The following is a 15,287-nucleotide window of genomic DNA, read 5'->3' on the forward strand; positions in this document are numbered from 1 at the left end:
AGGGAGTAAGGAAAATACTAAATTGAAAGAGTAGGCAGAGAATCATGAATTCTTTTAAGTATAGAATTTCTTTTTTTTAATAGCTTAAATATTTTATTTGTTTGCAACTAAGCTTGTTAACACTATATAATGAAAATGTACAAAGAATAATGTTCCAGTTTTTGGCTAGATTTAAGTCAAAGATATTCATTAATAAGGAGTCTTCAAATGTGAATATTCCAGAAACTTCTCTAAGCTATCTGATCAGGACAGCTGTCTCTGAATATTACCTTACTTTGGAAGGTACTGGCGTACATTTGAATTAAACTCAGTTTTTTTCAAAATAAGCCTTAATTTAAAAAACTATTCTATATTCAAACTAAAACAATTTTAATAGAACTTTCCTTTCCAGAAAAAATAATAAAGGAAACAAGGCATTTTGTAAAACATGGTCTTGAGCAAGTCACAGTAAAAAATAAATGTGTACTTAACTTCCACCTGCTCAAAACAGAGGCTACTTTCTGTTCCTCAGCCTTGGAAATAAGGTGAAGAACAGTCTGTAAGCAACTTGGGGCAGGGGGTTGCCCAAACAAAGCTCAAGCAATTGAACATGGACATCTCTTAAAAGAATCTGGGGGAACCTGACCAAAGGATCCAAATTCTATTTTTAGTAACTGTTACAAAGGTGAAGTGGCGCCTCCCAAGTAGCAGTGCCTCCGGGGCGTGGCCCAGCCCCATGCTCGCCTTTGTCATGCTCCCAAGCAAAGCCTGATGCCCCTGCTCCAGAGGAGACTCTTTTCCTTCGTAGAGGTTCAGTGTCCAGGGAGCTCCTTGTGTGAATGAGGTGAGCACAGACTCCACGTGGGTATTTTAAGGCTTGGAGTCAAAGTAATGTTCTAACACAGCTGGGCAGAGTCATGTGTCAAATGGTCTGTCTCGGGTTTGTTCTAATTCCTCGCCACGCATTTGTAGACCTAGGACCACAGACCTTTGCTGTGTCGTCATAATCACATCTAATGTCCATCCTAACTTATGACTCATATTCTGTGCCTGGAAACAGTCCGTGTATTTAACAATAATACCTACACATAAAACAATCCACTGTTACAACTTACATGGTCACAAAACGTTAATGATCTTCTGTAGACCAAGGAAATGTTTTTATCCATAATTATCGTGCATCAAATTCACAGCTAGAATCCCCAAAATCAAAAAAATGTGCACAGTACAAATAATAACAAAATACACATACACACACATACACACACTCTCACACACACTTCTTACATAACTGTACTTGGGGAAACTCCATTTGTTGAGTGCCACTGAGGGCATATTTTGCTAAACTGCTGCTCCAGGTATTTTTGTTTGGAAAATCTGTCACAGTAGGGCACAGCTGTTTTTTGGATGAGCAGAAAAGTAAGATATGCTTGTGGCAACTGGAAGGTTTTAAGGTCTTTCAAGTTGTATAAAATGGACCTGCAGAAACATTTAAGTGTTCTCAGGATGCAAAGTTGGAGCTGAAATGTGATATCAAACTAGTTGCAAAAAGTGTACAGCAGCCATCTCTTGAGGTCAAACCTGGTACCCAGATATGCAAGAAAGATTCAGGACATGTAGCTTGTTGGCCTTGTCCCATATCGTCGCATAATCTGATCATGTGTGAATTTCACAAAAGAGTCATATTGTTCTGCTGGTTTGGTATTGAGGATTTGCTCATACTCATCCCGAATTTTATCTTCATCGTCTTTTAATATGACGCTCACATATTATTCCAACTTGTCGGAGGGTAAAGGTGGGCTGGTCCTTCTTCATCCAAGAGGAACCTGGAGAACTAGGTGCTGTGAGCGCTGAGTGAGGCTGACTTTGCGAAGTACAAGCGTCACTCTGATTCAGAACAACTTCTAAACGTCTCCACCGCTGATAACGACTATATTCTTGTTTTATGTTCTGAAAAATTTGCCCCGCGGTTGGAAGGCGCCGCTCGCTGCCGGGCGGGGCGGGCTGCTGCAGAGTCGGCGGTGGGGTCTGCGGCTGAAGCAGCGGCGGCAGCTCGGCGTCCGGGGGCCTGAGGCCCGGAGTACGGCCGGCAGAGGGGCGCAGCGCCGCTGCTTCGGAGAGCCGGGGCTCAGCAGCGTCGCCTCGAACTCCATGGGCCGCTTCCACGTCGCCCCGCACGACTACCGCCGAAGGGCCAGGCACCGGGAGTCGACGCGGCTGTAACTGCGGCCCAACCTCCCGCTCCTCAGCGGAGCTCGCAAGCCAAGCCGACTCCAGTGGCGGCTCCAGCACCGGCAGCCAAGTATAGAATTTCTTTTTCTACCAATATGGTGGGTGACTAGATATTCTGAAAAACACTCTCATCATAAAACATTTAGGTGCAGAAAAATGAACGCAAATAGGCTATAAAATTGATAGCTGAGATTAAAAAGTTGAGAAACATAACCAAATTAGTAAGGACACATAGAATCTGTGGCTGCTTTGGGACATTTACTTTTGCTAAGAACTAGACTTGATTTTTATAGACTCTTTGGTGAAATTAATACAATGTCTGGGACTCTTACAAAGTGACGAGTTGGAATCGAGACCCACATATAAAGCAAGAACTCTCAAATGGCTGTAATGCCAATGAAAGGGTGATAGAAAATCTAACCTGCCAGCAAAGGAAAATGACAAGATAACTTGTCTATTTTAGGCAGATTCAGAATGGAAAAATAAAATACTCTGAGAATTTGTAACCATAGGACTTCCTCACATGAATTGTAAATTAAATTTACTCTAATTTCAAGGTCCAGAGAATCCTAAGCTGAAAAACTGAAGTGGCCCTGAGTTTATAAAACTGGAAGACATGCGACAGAAACAAATGCAAATAATCTCCCTTTAAAAAGTCTAATATGAGCACATAATAAAGTTAACCAAATGTACAAGAAATAAAGCCCCTATGAGTAAGAGTGAACAAAATTAACAAAACAGCATATGTATATTTCTAAGAACTCTTGATATTGGAATTACTTAATACAAAATATAAAATAATTGTTTTAAAATTGCTTCAAGAAATAAAATATAGATGTAAAAACCATAAACATAAAAAGGAATAAGAAACCATCAAAAATTATCAGCCCAATCATAAAAGAATAACAAGAACAACAAGAATAACAAGAAAAAGCAACAAAAGATTTGGAAATGAAAGAGATTATCATCAAATTTTAGAATGCATTAATGGGCTAAATAGAAGATTGCATTAAAAAGAGAATTTGTGGAGTTCTCTTACCATTTGGCAGAGTAAACCTCTAACATTCTAATTGTTCCAAAATGATATGAAGCAACTCTGGACTAATACAAAAAACCAACCACTCTGAGGGCTCCAGAGTGAACAAAAAAAGGCAGATTTTGGAGGGAAGTTGAGACTTCAAGAAAAATGCTGACATAGGTTAGTCCATTTTTGTGGATTTGGCCTGAGGGTGGGCCATGTTCACAGCACAGAGAAAGACAGCTGAACTTGTAATAAAAAGCGCATTGCCTGTGCTGGAGAATGAGAAGAGTGTCCTGGAAAGGAGAGAGTATAGAAGGAGAACTCTGTGTTCTGTGTACAATCACTACCTAAGTGTCTACCTGGTCTAAAAATAGCACATGCAGGCATCCTGGCTAGAAGGTTAAAAAAAAAAATTATACTTAAAATTGAGTTGCTACCTGTTTCAAGTGAGATAGAGATTGCAATAGGAGCCTAATCAAGGTAATTGCTTGCTAAAAAATAGATCAAAGCTTGTCAGAAGAATATAACTATATCAAGATTCTCCACCACACAATTTTCACAATGTCCAGGATAAATTCCAAATTAATTAACATAAGAAGAACCAGGAAAATGGTATTATTCTCAAAGGAGAAGAAAATCAACTGCGATATCCCAAATGGTGGGATTATCATAAAAGAATATAAATTAACTGTGCTTAATATGGCATGTGCTTGTGATAAAGGATAGGAACTCTCAGCTGAAAAGTAGAAATTATAAAGAAGAAACAAATGGACATTTTAGAATTTAAAAATATAATAATATTTAAAATTTTCAGAATTCCCTGGATGAACTTAACGGAAGAATAGAGGTAACAAAGAAAAGTGTCAGTGAACCTGAAGATAGATGAATAGAAATTATCTAATTTGAAAAGGAGTGAGAACAATACTTTTTTTAGAGAGTTTCTAACTTTTTCCCAGGATGTAGAAAGCTGGAAAGAGCATCATCACTCCAGATAATCTACAAAGTCATTACTTTAGAACCCATCAGAAAACTGAGGTCTTAGGCAGGCAACTACCCTGATGTATAAGAAAATACAGGTTCTTAGAAGATGTTATTTGAGTCTTGACTTACCTACAGTAGCACATGAAAGGAAGATGGGGCCACCATTTTGGAGAATGAGAAGAATGAATGTAAAAATTAATCCTAAAGCAAGCTGAAGGAAAGAAATAACAAAATAAAAATCAATGAAATTGAAGACAGAAAAAAAAAGATATTTAAAAAAAACCAAAAGCTCGTTCTTTGAAAATATTAAAAATTAATAAAATTCTAGAAAGAGTAACCATGAAAAAAAGAGAAGGCACAAATGATTAAATGAGAAATGAAAAAAGGATATTATTATAGATCCTACAGATGTTAAAAATATAAGAAAATATTACAGTCAACTTTATGCTCATAAATTTAACAATTTAGATGAAATGGACAAATTCCTTAAAAGACACCAACTAACCAACCTTACTCAAGATTAAATAATGTGAATTATTCTATGTCTATTAAAGAAACCAAATTAATAAATAAAGTTTTTCAAGAAATAAATCTCCAGGACCAAATGGCTTCACTGGAAAATTCTAATTAACATTCAAAAACGAAATATTACTGTTTCTACATTAACTTTTCCAAGAAAAGGAAGAGAGAAAACATTTTGCAATTCATTTTTATCAGGCCAAAACCCAAACCAAACAAAGACATTACAAAGAAAGATTAATAGAACAATGTCCCTCACAAACTTAGATGTAAAAAATCCTTTGCACAATATTAGCAAATCAAACCCCACAATATATAAAAGGATAATATATCATGACAAAGAGGGATATATCCTGGTAATTCAAGCCTGATATACATTTGAAAAACAAATGATTTAATTCACAATATCAATATATTAGAGAGCAAAAAGCATATCACATTTGAAAACCAAAAATTTGTATAATTTTTTTCCAGAAATATTTCCTGGGATTTATTACTGAATCCATCTACTGATTAAGCCTTGAAATGTCTCTGTGGGAAGGTTTTATTTTTGGGTTTCACTTCCTTAAAATTATTAAACTATTCTGATTTTATATTTATTTTTGTTTTAATTTTTATTGTTTCTTTCTTGGAATTTGTCAACTTTATCAACATTTTAAATTTATTGGCAAAATATGTTTATACAACCTGTATTAGTTTGCTAGGGATGCTATAACAAAGTACTGCAAACTTGGTGTCTTAGAAATTTATTGTCTCAGTTCTGGATGCTAGGAGTCTGAAATCAAGGCATTATTACGATTGGCTTCTCCTGAAGGCCGTAAGAAAAAAATCTGTTTCATGCCTCTCTAGTAGCTTCTGGTACCTCAGTTTTTCTTTGTAAGTGGCATTCTCTCTGTTTCTTCACATTATTTTCCCTCTGTGAATGTCTGTCTCTATGTCTAAACTTCCCCTTTATATTAGGACACCAGTCATACTCTATTAGGTCTCTCCCTAATAACCTCATCTTAACTTGACTATACCTGCAAAGAGGACTTCAACATATGAAATTTGGGGGACACAGTTCAATCCATAACAGTATTACTTTTTAATATCTGTAGAATTAATATCTGTAATTATCCTTAATAATTAGTTTTTTGTTTTTTTTTGGTTTTTTTTTTTTGCGGTACACGGACCTCTCACTGTTGTGGCCTCTCCCGCCGCGGAGCACAGGCTCCAGATGCGCAGGCTCACGGGCCCAGCCGCTCCGCGGCATGTGGGATCTTCCCAGACCGGAGCACGAACCCGTATCTCCTGCATCGGCAGGCGGACTCTCAACCACTGTGCCACCAGGGAAGCCCAATAATTAGTTTTTAATATTTGTAGAATGTACAGTTATACCTTTTTTATTCCTAAAGTGTTTTTTTATGTTTTACATTTTACATTTATATTATTTATATTGTCAGAGGCTTTTCAGTTTTATTAATCTTTTCAGAGAATCATATTTTGACTTTGTTTATACCCTCTTTTGGATATTTGTTTTCTAAGTTACTCATCTCTGCTTGTGTCTTATGTATAATTTGCTTTTCTTTCTCTAACTTCTTGGTTAGATTCTTGAGATTTTTACATTTTATTCTTCATCACTAGTTGTCTTTGAAGGTTATAAATTTGCCTCTGACCACAGCCTGAGCTTTATCCCTCAAAAATTTCACAAAAATTTTACTTGAAAAATTGTGGTGACTTCCCTGGCAGTCCACTGGTTAAGACTTTGCCTTCCATTGCAGGGGGTGCAGGTTTGATCCCTGGTTGGGAAGCTCCCTGGTTGGGAAGCTAAGATCCCACATGCTTCAAGGTCAAAAAACCAAAACATAAAACAGAAGTGATATTGTAACAACTTCAATAAAGACTTTAAAAATGGTCCACATTAAAAAGAAAATCTTTAAAAAAAAATTGTGAAGATGGAGACAAACTAAAAGAATAATATAAGAAGTAGAGGTATCCTTTTACAAATTTTTAACTTTTTGTCTTATTTGTCCTCTCTTTCTCATCAGTAGGTAGTTCTATTATTTTCTGAACTATTTGAAAATAATTTTAAATTTTATGACAGTACTCTGAAAAAAAATAAAGCTATGTTCCTCTAATAATAAGAATATTTTCCTATTTAACTGAAACATCATCATATCCATGAAATAATTTTAAAAATTTATTTATGTAATAGTATTATTGAATATAATATTATTTTTAATTCCCTAAGGGTCCAAACATATTTATTATGGTTGTTTTAATTTTTTTACTCTAATACCCTATCTTTTTTCACATACCTCCATACATTGGAAAATGGTAAAATGTGATTTAAATTATTTCCTAATTCTTTCTTGTCATATTTTCTTTGACCCAGTTGATTATTTAGAAGTGCATTTCTTAATATCCAAACTTATGAGGAATTAAAAGTTACCTAACTTTGCACTTGGCCAGAGAACATATTCAAGATGATTTCAGTACTTTAGTTTTTATTGATACTTGGTTTTGGTGAGGCATGTGCTTAGATCTGATCAATATTTAATGTTCCCTTGAGAATTTTGTTTGGCAAGAATTTATGTTCTGCAAAAAATTTTGTTCTGTAGTTGTTACCAGTAGTGGTCTATATTATGTTGGTTAGATGAAGTTTGTTAATAGTACTTTTCAAATCTTTTATATGTTTACTACTATTTGTCTGGTTATCCTTTCAATTATTGAGAAACATGGGTTAAAAATATCTTGTGGAATTATTTATGCCATTTTTTTAAGTTCTATTTTGTTATTTTATATGTTTTGAGGCTTTGCTATTAGTTGCATACAAATTTATGGATATTACATATATTTGGTGAATTAAATTTTTATATTAATAAAATTTATTTTTAGGACTTTATATTAGTACATTGTTTACTGATACTAATATAGCTATTTCTGCTTTCATTTGGTTAGTTTATACATGGTATATGTTTTTCTATCTTTTTATTCTCAAATTTTAAATCCATGCATTTTATATATCTTGTGGAAACTATTTTTCATTAATTGTTAATAAACTTTTATTAACATGTTTGCATTTTAATTAGAATATATAGAATTTTATATTTAGCAGAATAATTGGTATTTAATATCTAAATTTGCCATTGTACAATTTTATGAATTTTTCCCACCTATGCTGTGTTCCATTTTCTCACCTTTCTTAACTTATTTCGAATTGATTATTTTTATTATTCTAGTTTTCTTCCAGCAGCCAAGTAATTGTATGTGCTTTTACTATATGTACAAATTACAGTATGCATTCTTGAATTTTCATATGTGAGTTAGTACTTTTATCTCTTCCTGGGCAGCTCAAGAATTTTAAACATGTTTAAAATATTTAGTCCCATTGAACTTGCAACTTACTTCTTATAGATGATTAAAAAGTTCTCAATCTTATTAATATATTTGGAAATGCAGATTAATACTATAGTATGATAACTATACACACTTACAAGTTTGACCAACATTTAAAAAGTCCTATAGAGGATATAGAGCTATTAGAATTTTCATATGTTGCTGAATTGGTGTGCAAATTTGTATAATCACTTTGTAGAAGAGTCTGCTAAACAGTGAACACAAATGTTCATAGATGTAACATTTGGAATACTTTAATACTGGTGACAACCCAAATGACTGTCAACATTACATTGAATAAATAACTAGTGATATATTTGTATAATGACATCTTTTAAAGATGTGAAAAGTAATAATCTAGTGCTATGTGTAAAACAAGATAGATGAATCATTCAAACATAATGTTGAGCTAAAGAAGCAAACCATAAAACATTTATATAAAGTTCAAAAATAGGTGAAATATTTATGACATCCCTAAGAGGAAGTTTTTTTCTCTAAGTGGGATGGAATATAAACAGTTTTGTTGAGCATCTTAAACCATGGCGAGAAAGTCAACATACCTTCTAGTGGTTCCTATTTTCAGAGAATTTGGGAAATATAGTTTGCAAATTCTCAACCCTGGAGTCACAGAGCAGAGTACATAAAGTTGCCTTTCAGTCAATAATCAGTCCACCAGAAACTTTTTTGTTTATTTTTTTCAGATGATTCTATTTCCCAGTCACATAGATACAGAGGCTATCTTTAAAACTTCTCCATCTCTGATCGTTTATAGTAAATGAACTTTTCTTACTCACTAAACAGATTTTAATTTAAAAATATTTAGAGGTACCAGTTATGGCAAAAACAAAAAACAAAAACAAACCACACTATGCTATGTACTGGGCAAGAAGGATTGTAAAGATAAATAAGATATTGGTTGAAAATGACATTTTAAATTTTAATTCATTCCATAGCTTAATCCAAATAGCACGACTCACCCCCTATAAAAAGCAGCAATGTGGTAACAAACATATATCTTAAACTTCTATGTTTTACTTATTCTTTTAAATAAAAAAATATTGTGCTTCATAAAATGCTTTTTGAATCCATCATTCTGAGTCTAAAATATGAACACTTTTAATTAAACATACTTTGATACCAGGCAGTGTATTTTAAAATGTTTTCTTAATAGTAATATAATTTCCACACAAAATTATAAATACTTAGGGATTGTGACACTGACTTTTTTTCATTTGCATCGCTCAAGCATTATGCATTATTCTTTATAGACCCTTCTGTTCTTATCAGTGAGGTTGCTTCCTTTCAGGAATATGTAATAGGAAATATCATTGTGACTTTAGTTTGCATGAGATCCCAAAAAGTTCTACACACAAGCACATTCAGTTAGTGAAGAGACTTTTTTATAAATCAGAACTTAGAGTCAATTAGACATACTAATTTACTTGAGTTTAGTGTTACTAAATTAAACTTATCGTTCTTGGCAGTAGGGAATACACAGGGATAGGATATGAGTTAAATACATAAAAATGGTATATAAATTTCATTAGAAATGTGTTAATCAGTTGTTGTATTGGTCCATTAAAGAGTGAGATTCTACTCATGTGTGAGAAGAAGAAAGATTGTTTAGATCCTCTGGTGTGATCAGCGATGGCTGCGAACTTGGAGCATGCCAGCTGCGCTTCACTTAGACATTGTCATAAAATATAAGCGTAGGAAAAATGCTCAGAGAGTTTTAATTTTATTGAAATCACATAGCAGACAAAAGAAAAGGAAACAAACAAAAAACCATAGGCTGATTTGCTACTATAGATTTTTTTTCCCATTCACCAGTATGGAAATTTCTTTTATTCATTAATATTTATCTTTGAGGCATATGTATAAGATATTACTTCAGCTTTTAAAATTTTAGTTAGCATGTTATGAATAAAGTATTTGCCCTATCTGCAATTTTTTCCTGTACTGTATCTCTAATAGGATAACTAATTTGAATTTTTTTCTTAACTCAAGGGCCCCTTTTATAGTATGATTTAAAATCCCTTACAAGTCACGTCATCATTTCCAGCTCTTTCATGTTGTAAGTGTACTTTATCCTGCTCTTCTTTCTGCTTCCTTCTTAGACTTATGCAGAACATGAGTTAACCCATATTTTAATAATCTCCTCTCTTAAGGATTTCATGTAAAAGAGCAACTTTAACTTAGTAATCTAAAATGATACCACTAAACGGAAAACTTTAAAGACTTTATAGTGATTAATATCTAGTTATAAGCAAAAACAATGACAAACTATACTGGAATATCTGATTTTTTTAAGTCTAAAAATTTCAACAATAAAAATATTAATTATGATAGAAATATATATTGCTTTTTGAATGTGAAACATTTCAGAATCTGAAATATTTTTACATTTTTTTTCATTTGAAGTTTATAAGTTAACAATGCTTACAGTTTTGTTGCTTCCAACTTTATATTTGTTCCTTTCCATATTTTAAAAAAGTGAGCTAAGCTCAGGTTTGTTAAATGGTCTTTCTGATGAAACTGAGGAAAACAGAATTTCCAGTGATTAGATTACAATATTATGCCAGAGGACAGTTGTTCTACCCTTCTTTATGAAGTAAATTAAGATCTCTGCTGGAATGACCTCAGGTGTCTGTCCTTCTTGCAAAAAGGTGATGCTGAAATTCATTTGAGGCCTTTTATACTTTATATCTATGACAATTATTAATAAACCTCAGTGTGTACTGGTTCTGAAAGAGAGAAAATATGAGAAGTGGGTGAGAACCTAGGAATGTAGAGAAAACTATGCAACATCTGTGAGTGAAGACAGAGAAACGTGCTGTGTAGGAGTAGCTCCAAAGTAAATTAAGATGCTGATGGAGAAGGAAGGAAATAATGAGCTAACTTCATTTATGAACTTTATTATTTTTAGCAACTGTATAACTTTTTAGATGCTCAATCTTTAATATTCTTCTCTAATTACTAGAATATAAACCTACAGAAAAACCTCAAATATTTGGTATAGATAGATAAGACAGAGCAGAGCTTGTTAAAAGAGAGTGGTGTGGGGTTACAGTGACTTGTCTGAAGATAGTGCTGAAATCTGACGTGGAGAACATTACAGGTGGATAGAAAGATGGAGGAAGAGGCATAGGTTTTTAGTTTTAGATAATTTTCAAGTGGATGAATTTTGAGTTCAGCTGAGAGATTAAAAGAAAAGATTCTAGTTTATCTGTCACAATCAAATGTGCTTCAACAAATTCTAATTGAAAAAAACTCATTTCACCTTCCAGATTATCAGGAATAATTTCAACCAGGAATGATAGTATATAATATACATTTGTCATGACTTCAGAGTTCTGTGCTAAAGGGACAACTTGCTTACTGTGGTGATCCCTATTTGATACTCACCCAACATACCACAACCTTTTACTTATAACTTGTCTAAATACTTGGAGGTTTATAGCTTCTTTTAAATTCCCTCCTTTTGGGCCAGTGTTTGGTGAGACTAATCTTTTTTTTTCCCCTAATGGGTTTTTCATAACAATTTATCTACATATTCCACATCACTTCATTTTCATGTGCTTGTCTGGAATCTACATAGCATTGGTTACAAATGAACTATCAAAATAATTAGGATTAGACCAATTCTTAACTTTCTGCAGTGTGCCCCCTCAATTGCCTATAGACCTTGTCAAATGTTCAAAGGCATTATCATCTATCAGTTGATAAGATAATGTTGAATCTACAGAGATTTATATCAAGTAGAATATGTGTAGTTGTATTATTTTTAATTAATTAATTGATTAATTTTGGCTGCGTTGGGTTTTCATTGCTGCACGTGTGCTTTCTTTAGTTGCGGTGAGCGGGGGCTACTCTTCCTTGTGGTGTGTGGGCTTCTCATTGCGGTGGCTTCTCTTTGTTGCAGAGCATGGGCTCTAGGTGTGTGGGCTTCAGTAGTTGTGGCATGTGGGCTCAGTAGTTGTGTCTTGTGGGCTCTAGAGCACAGACTCAGTAGTTGTGGTGCACAGTCTTAGTTGCTCCACGGCATCTGGGATCTTCCCGGACCAGTGTTCGAACCTGTGTCCCCTACACTGGCAGGCGGATTCTTAACCACTGCGCCACCAGGGGAGTCCCTGGTAGCTGTATTCTTATTTTCACTTTTTCCTTTCCCCAAGCATTATAACACTATGCATATTTACATGCAAATTCTGAATCATCAGCAAACACTTTTGTGAACTGTATACACTAATGTTAAACCTTTTCTTAGAAGAACTATGCATTTATATAATGAAACTAATCCTGATAATAGAAATTTAAAAATGAATTCTTAAGTAATATTTAAATAGATGAATCTCATCACAGCAGGTAGAAATTTCTCTATTAATTTAGACTAGTACTTTTTTATGCTTCTCAAAAAAAGTTTATCTTCTCTCTTCATTTTTTTTTTATCAGTGAGTTGCCTATTAAATTCTTGAATTCTTGCCATAGAAATTTCATGGACGTCTGTGGAAACTATGAAGAGAGATGAATTATTTTATAATAAAAATGATGAGTTCAATGATACATTTGTTTAAGCTAACAAACAGAGTGGCTTCTTGGTATGCTGTAATATGGTGTGATGACACTTCATGTTGTATATATGTGTGTGGATGTGTGTGTTGAGAGTGGTGGGGAAAGGGTGAGAGCAACCACTTCCACAAACCATTCCTATCCAGAAATTTTCAGAAGCTTCAGTGTTTAATCAATTTACTTGAAAAACATCTGTAATATTTCTGTTTCCCAGACTTGTGGGAGTGGAGTCATTAGCGCCGTCTTCTACTATGATTTCAAAATGATACAATATAGTAACCATTTCAGTGATACTGTTTTCTCTGTAAATGCCATCCACGTTCTTTGTCTTCCTTTTCTGAGTCTCTATTTCTGTTTTGTATTAATTTTCATTTAAAATTTTAATATAGCTCTTTTTAAAATAAGTGTTGACTAATATTTGCTTACGGTGAACGCTAGTTCAGGTGAAGTCTTTCACGCATTGTATACATGTATTAATGTATATAAACAACATAATTATGGTAATTAGTAAGCTGCATTTTATCTTAGAATGTTTCTCAGTCAAAAATCCTGTCATTTAGGGCTTCCCTGGTGGCGCAGTAGTTGAGAGTCCGCTTGCCATTGCAGGGGACACGGGTTCGTGCCCCGGTCCGGGAGGATCCCACATGCCGCGGAGCGGCTGGGCCCGTGAGCCATGGCTGCTGAGCCTGCGCATCCGGAGCCTGTGCTCCACAGCGGGAGAGGCCACAACAGTGAGAGGCCCGCGTACCAAAAAAAAAAAAAAAAAAAAAAAAAATCCTGTCATTTAAAAAGGCTATGTTCATTTATTTATTTATCTTCTAATGCCATTGTATTTAAATTTCCTATTCTAATATGCTTGCTTTAGACTGGACTCCTAAGGAGGCAGAAGAACAAGGGGTATGGAATTAAGGAACAATATGAAGTCAGGGAATTGAAAAAGTAAAAATTCCAGAGAGAGGCTGAGCAAACAAGAAAAGAAGTCAAACAAGGAAAGAAGTATTCCCTGGGGGGAATGTGGAAGATAGGCCAATCATCGATTATAATTATGTCACTCTGAGAATGTGTAAAGCACATGTGCCATCTGTCACTCTGCTCAAGCCGTCACATCAGTGATCTGATAGGTACTGCTGTTTCCTCAGAGGGGTTTCTTTTAATAACTCATGATGAAAGAATATGGCGGGATATTCCGAGGAAAAGAATGGATATTTGGGGGGAAATTGTATCAGTGGAGACTATGGTCTCCAGCATCCCAGATCCCCGCGGTATGATTCACCTCTCTGTAAGGAGCAAGTAGAATTTGTTTGTGTCCCATGCTAGTCTGGTTATATCCACCTGATAATTTGAGTTCAGGAAAATAATACCATTGAAGGGATATATATATGTATAAAATGTATGATTTTGAAATACTTTTATAAGGACATTATAACCAAAAATGACTTTGCTAAACCTGATTTTTAAATGTGACTAAGTTTTATTTGTGTTAGGAATTGTAACTGATAATAATCAATAGGTAACACACATTGTCTGAGTAATGAAACATTTTAATGAGTGAACTAGGTCCCCATGTTTTGGTTAATATGCTCTTGAGAAGGTCCTTATTGTTGACAGTACAATTAAATTTTTTTTAAAAAAGTATTTAACTTAAAATGTTCATGGTAGGCATGAAAGAATGCTCTTTCATTTTTCACATCCTCGTCTTTGTATATTTTGCTTCTAGTCATCTGAAATTACTTTTTAATAGGATGCTTATATTGCTTATCTCTTACTTTCTCAGTGAAATTTTTCCCAATAGTTTTTAAAAACTATTGAGTTTTTAAAAACTCATTCAGAGAGGGTCCTTCTGTGAAAATCAAGGGAAAAGAGATACTTTAACTAGAATGACTGACCCAGAAACTGCACCTTAACTTTCTGTTAAAGACTGTTTAACCACTAAGTCCACAGTGAGCAGAAGTTTTGTGAATACCTCTGTTCTGAACATTTGTGAATGTTCAGAAGGTTTTGGCCCTTTCTTTTTTTTAAACTGCTTGGTGAGTCTGATATCCTTATGGTAAGTTTATAGGGACCATGACAGTCTCCTTGTTGCATATCCCATTTTCCCCCCCATACTTTCTCATTCAACCTCTAACTTACAGCATCCAAAGTAACCTTGACCATGCCTGTATGCCATTTAGTGCTCTATGTTTGCTGTTGCTTATCTGGTGTGTGTGTGCATGTTTGTGTATTTATGTATGTGACATACATAAATTCTAAAACTCTGAATTATTTTTGTAGTAGTTAACATTTTAAGATGCTGAGGTTTCTTCTTTCCACACTCCCTATAACTTATTGTTTTTCATCTACTCTTCTTTTGGCAGTGATAGTATTCCATAAGCTCCATTATGAGTTTGAAGTTGATATAGTTTAAGAAAAATAATTCAGTTGAAAAATTCATAATAAGGAGCCGAGTAGTGCAAGTTGAATACAAGCCGTGATTTCCAAGATCCAAATAACTCTGAAAACTAATTTTTTTTTGTCTGCAAAACCTGACCTAATTTGGCTTCAAATTTTGACTTCAAAGAATGACATTGGTTTATTTATAGTCTTTACTTATCTTTCTCAGTCTGAATATCCA

The 15,287-nt window shown here is 34.2% G+C and overlaps 1 pseudogene; it reads right to left on the reverse strand.

Annotated features, from left to right (window-relative positions):
- Positions 1 to 1,586: 1,586 nt before the first annotated feature.
- LOC132524320 (akirin-1-like) lies at positions 1,587 to 14,830 on the reverse strand (annotated as a pseudogene).
- Positions 14,831 to 15,287: the final 457 nt, after the last annotated feature.

The sequence above is a fragment of the Lagenorhynchus albirostris genome, chromosome 8 (assembly GCF_949774975.1).
Source record: "Lagenorhynchus albirostris chromosome 8, mLagAlb1.1, whole genome shotgun sequence".
Classification (NCBI taxonomy): Eukaryota; Metazoa; Chordata; class Mammalia; order Artiodactyla; family Delphinidae; genus Lagenorhynchus; species Lagenorhynchus albirostris.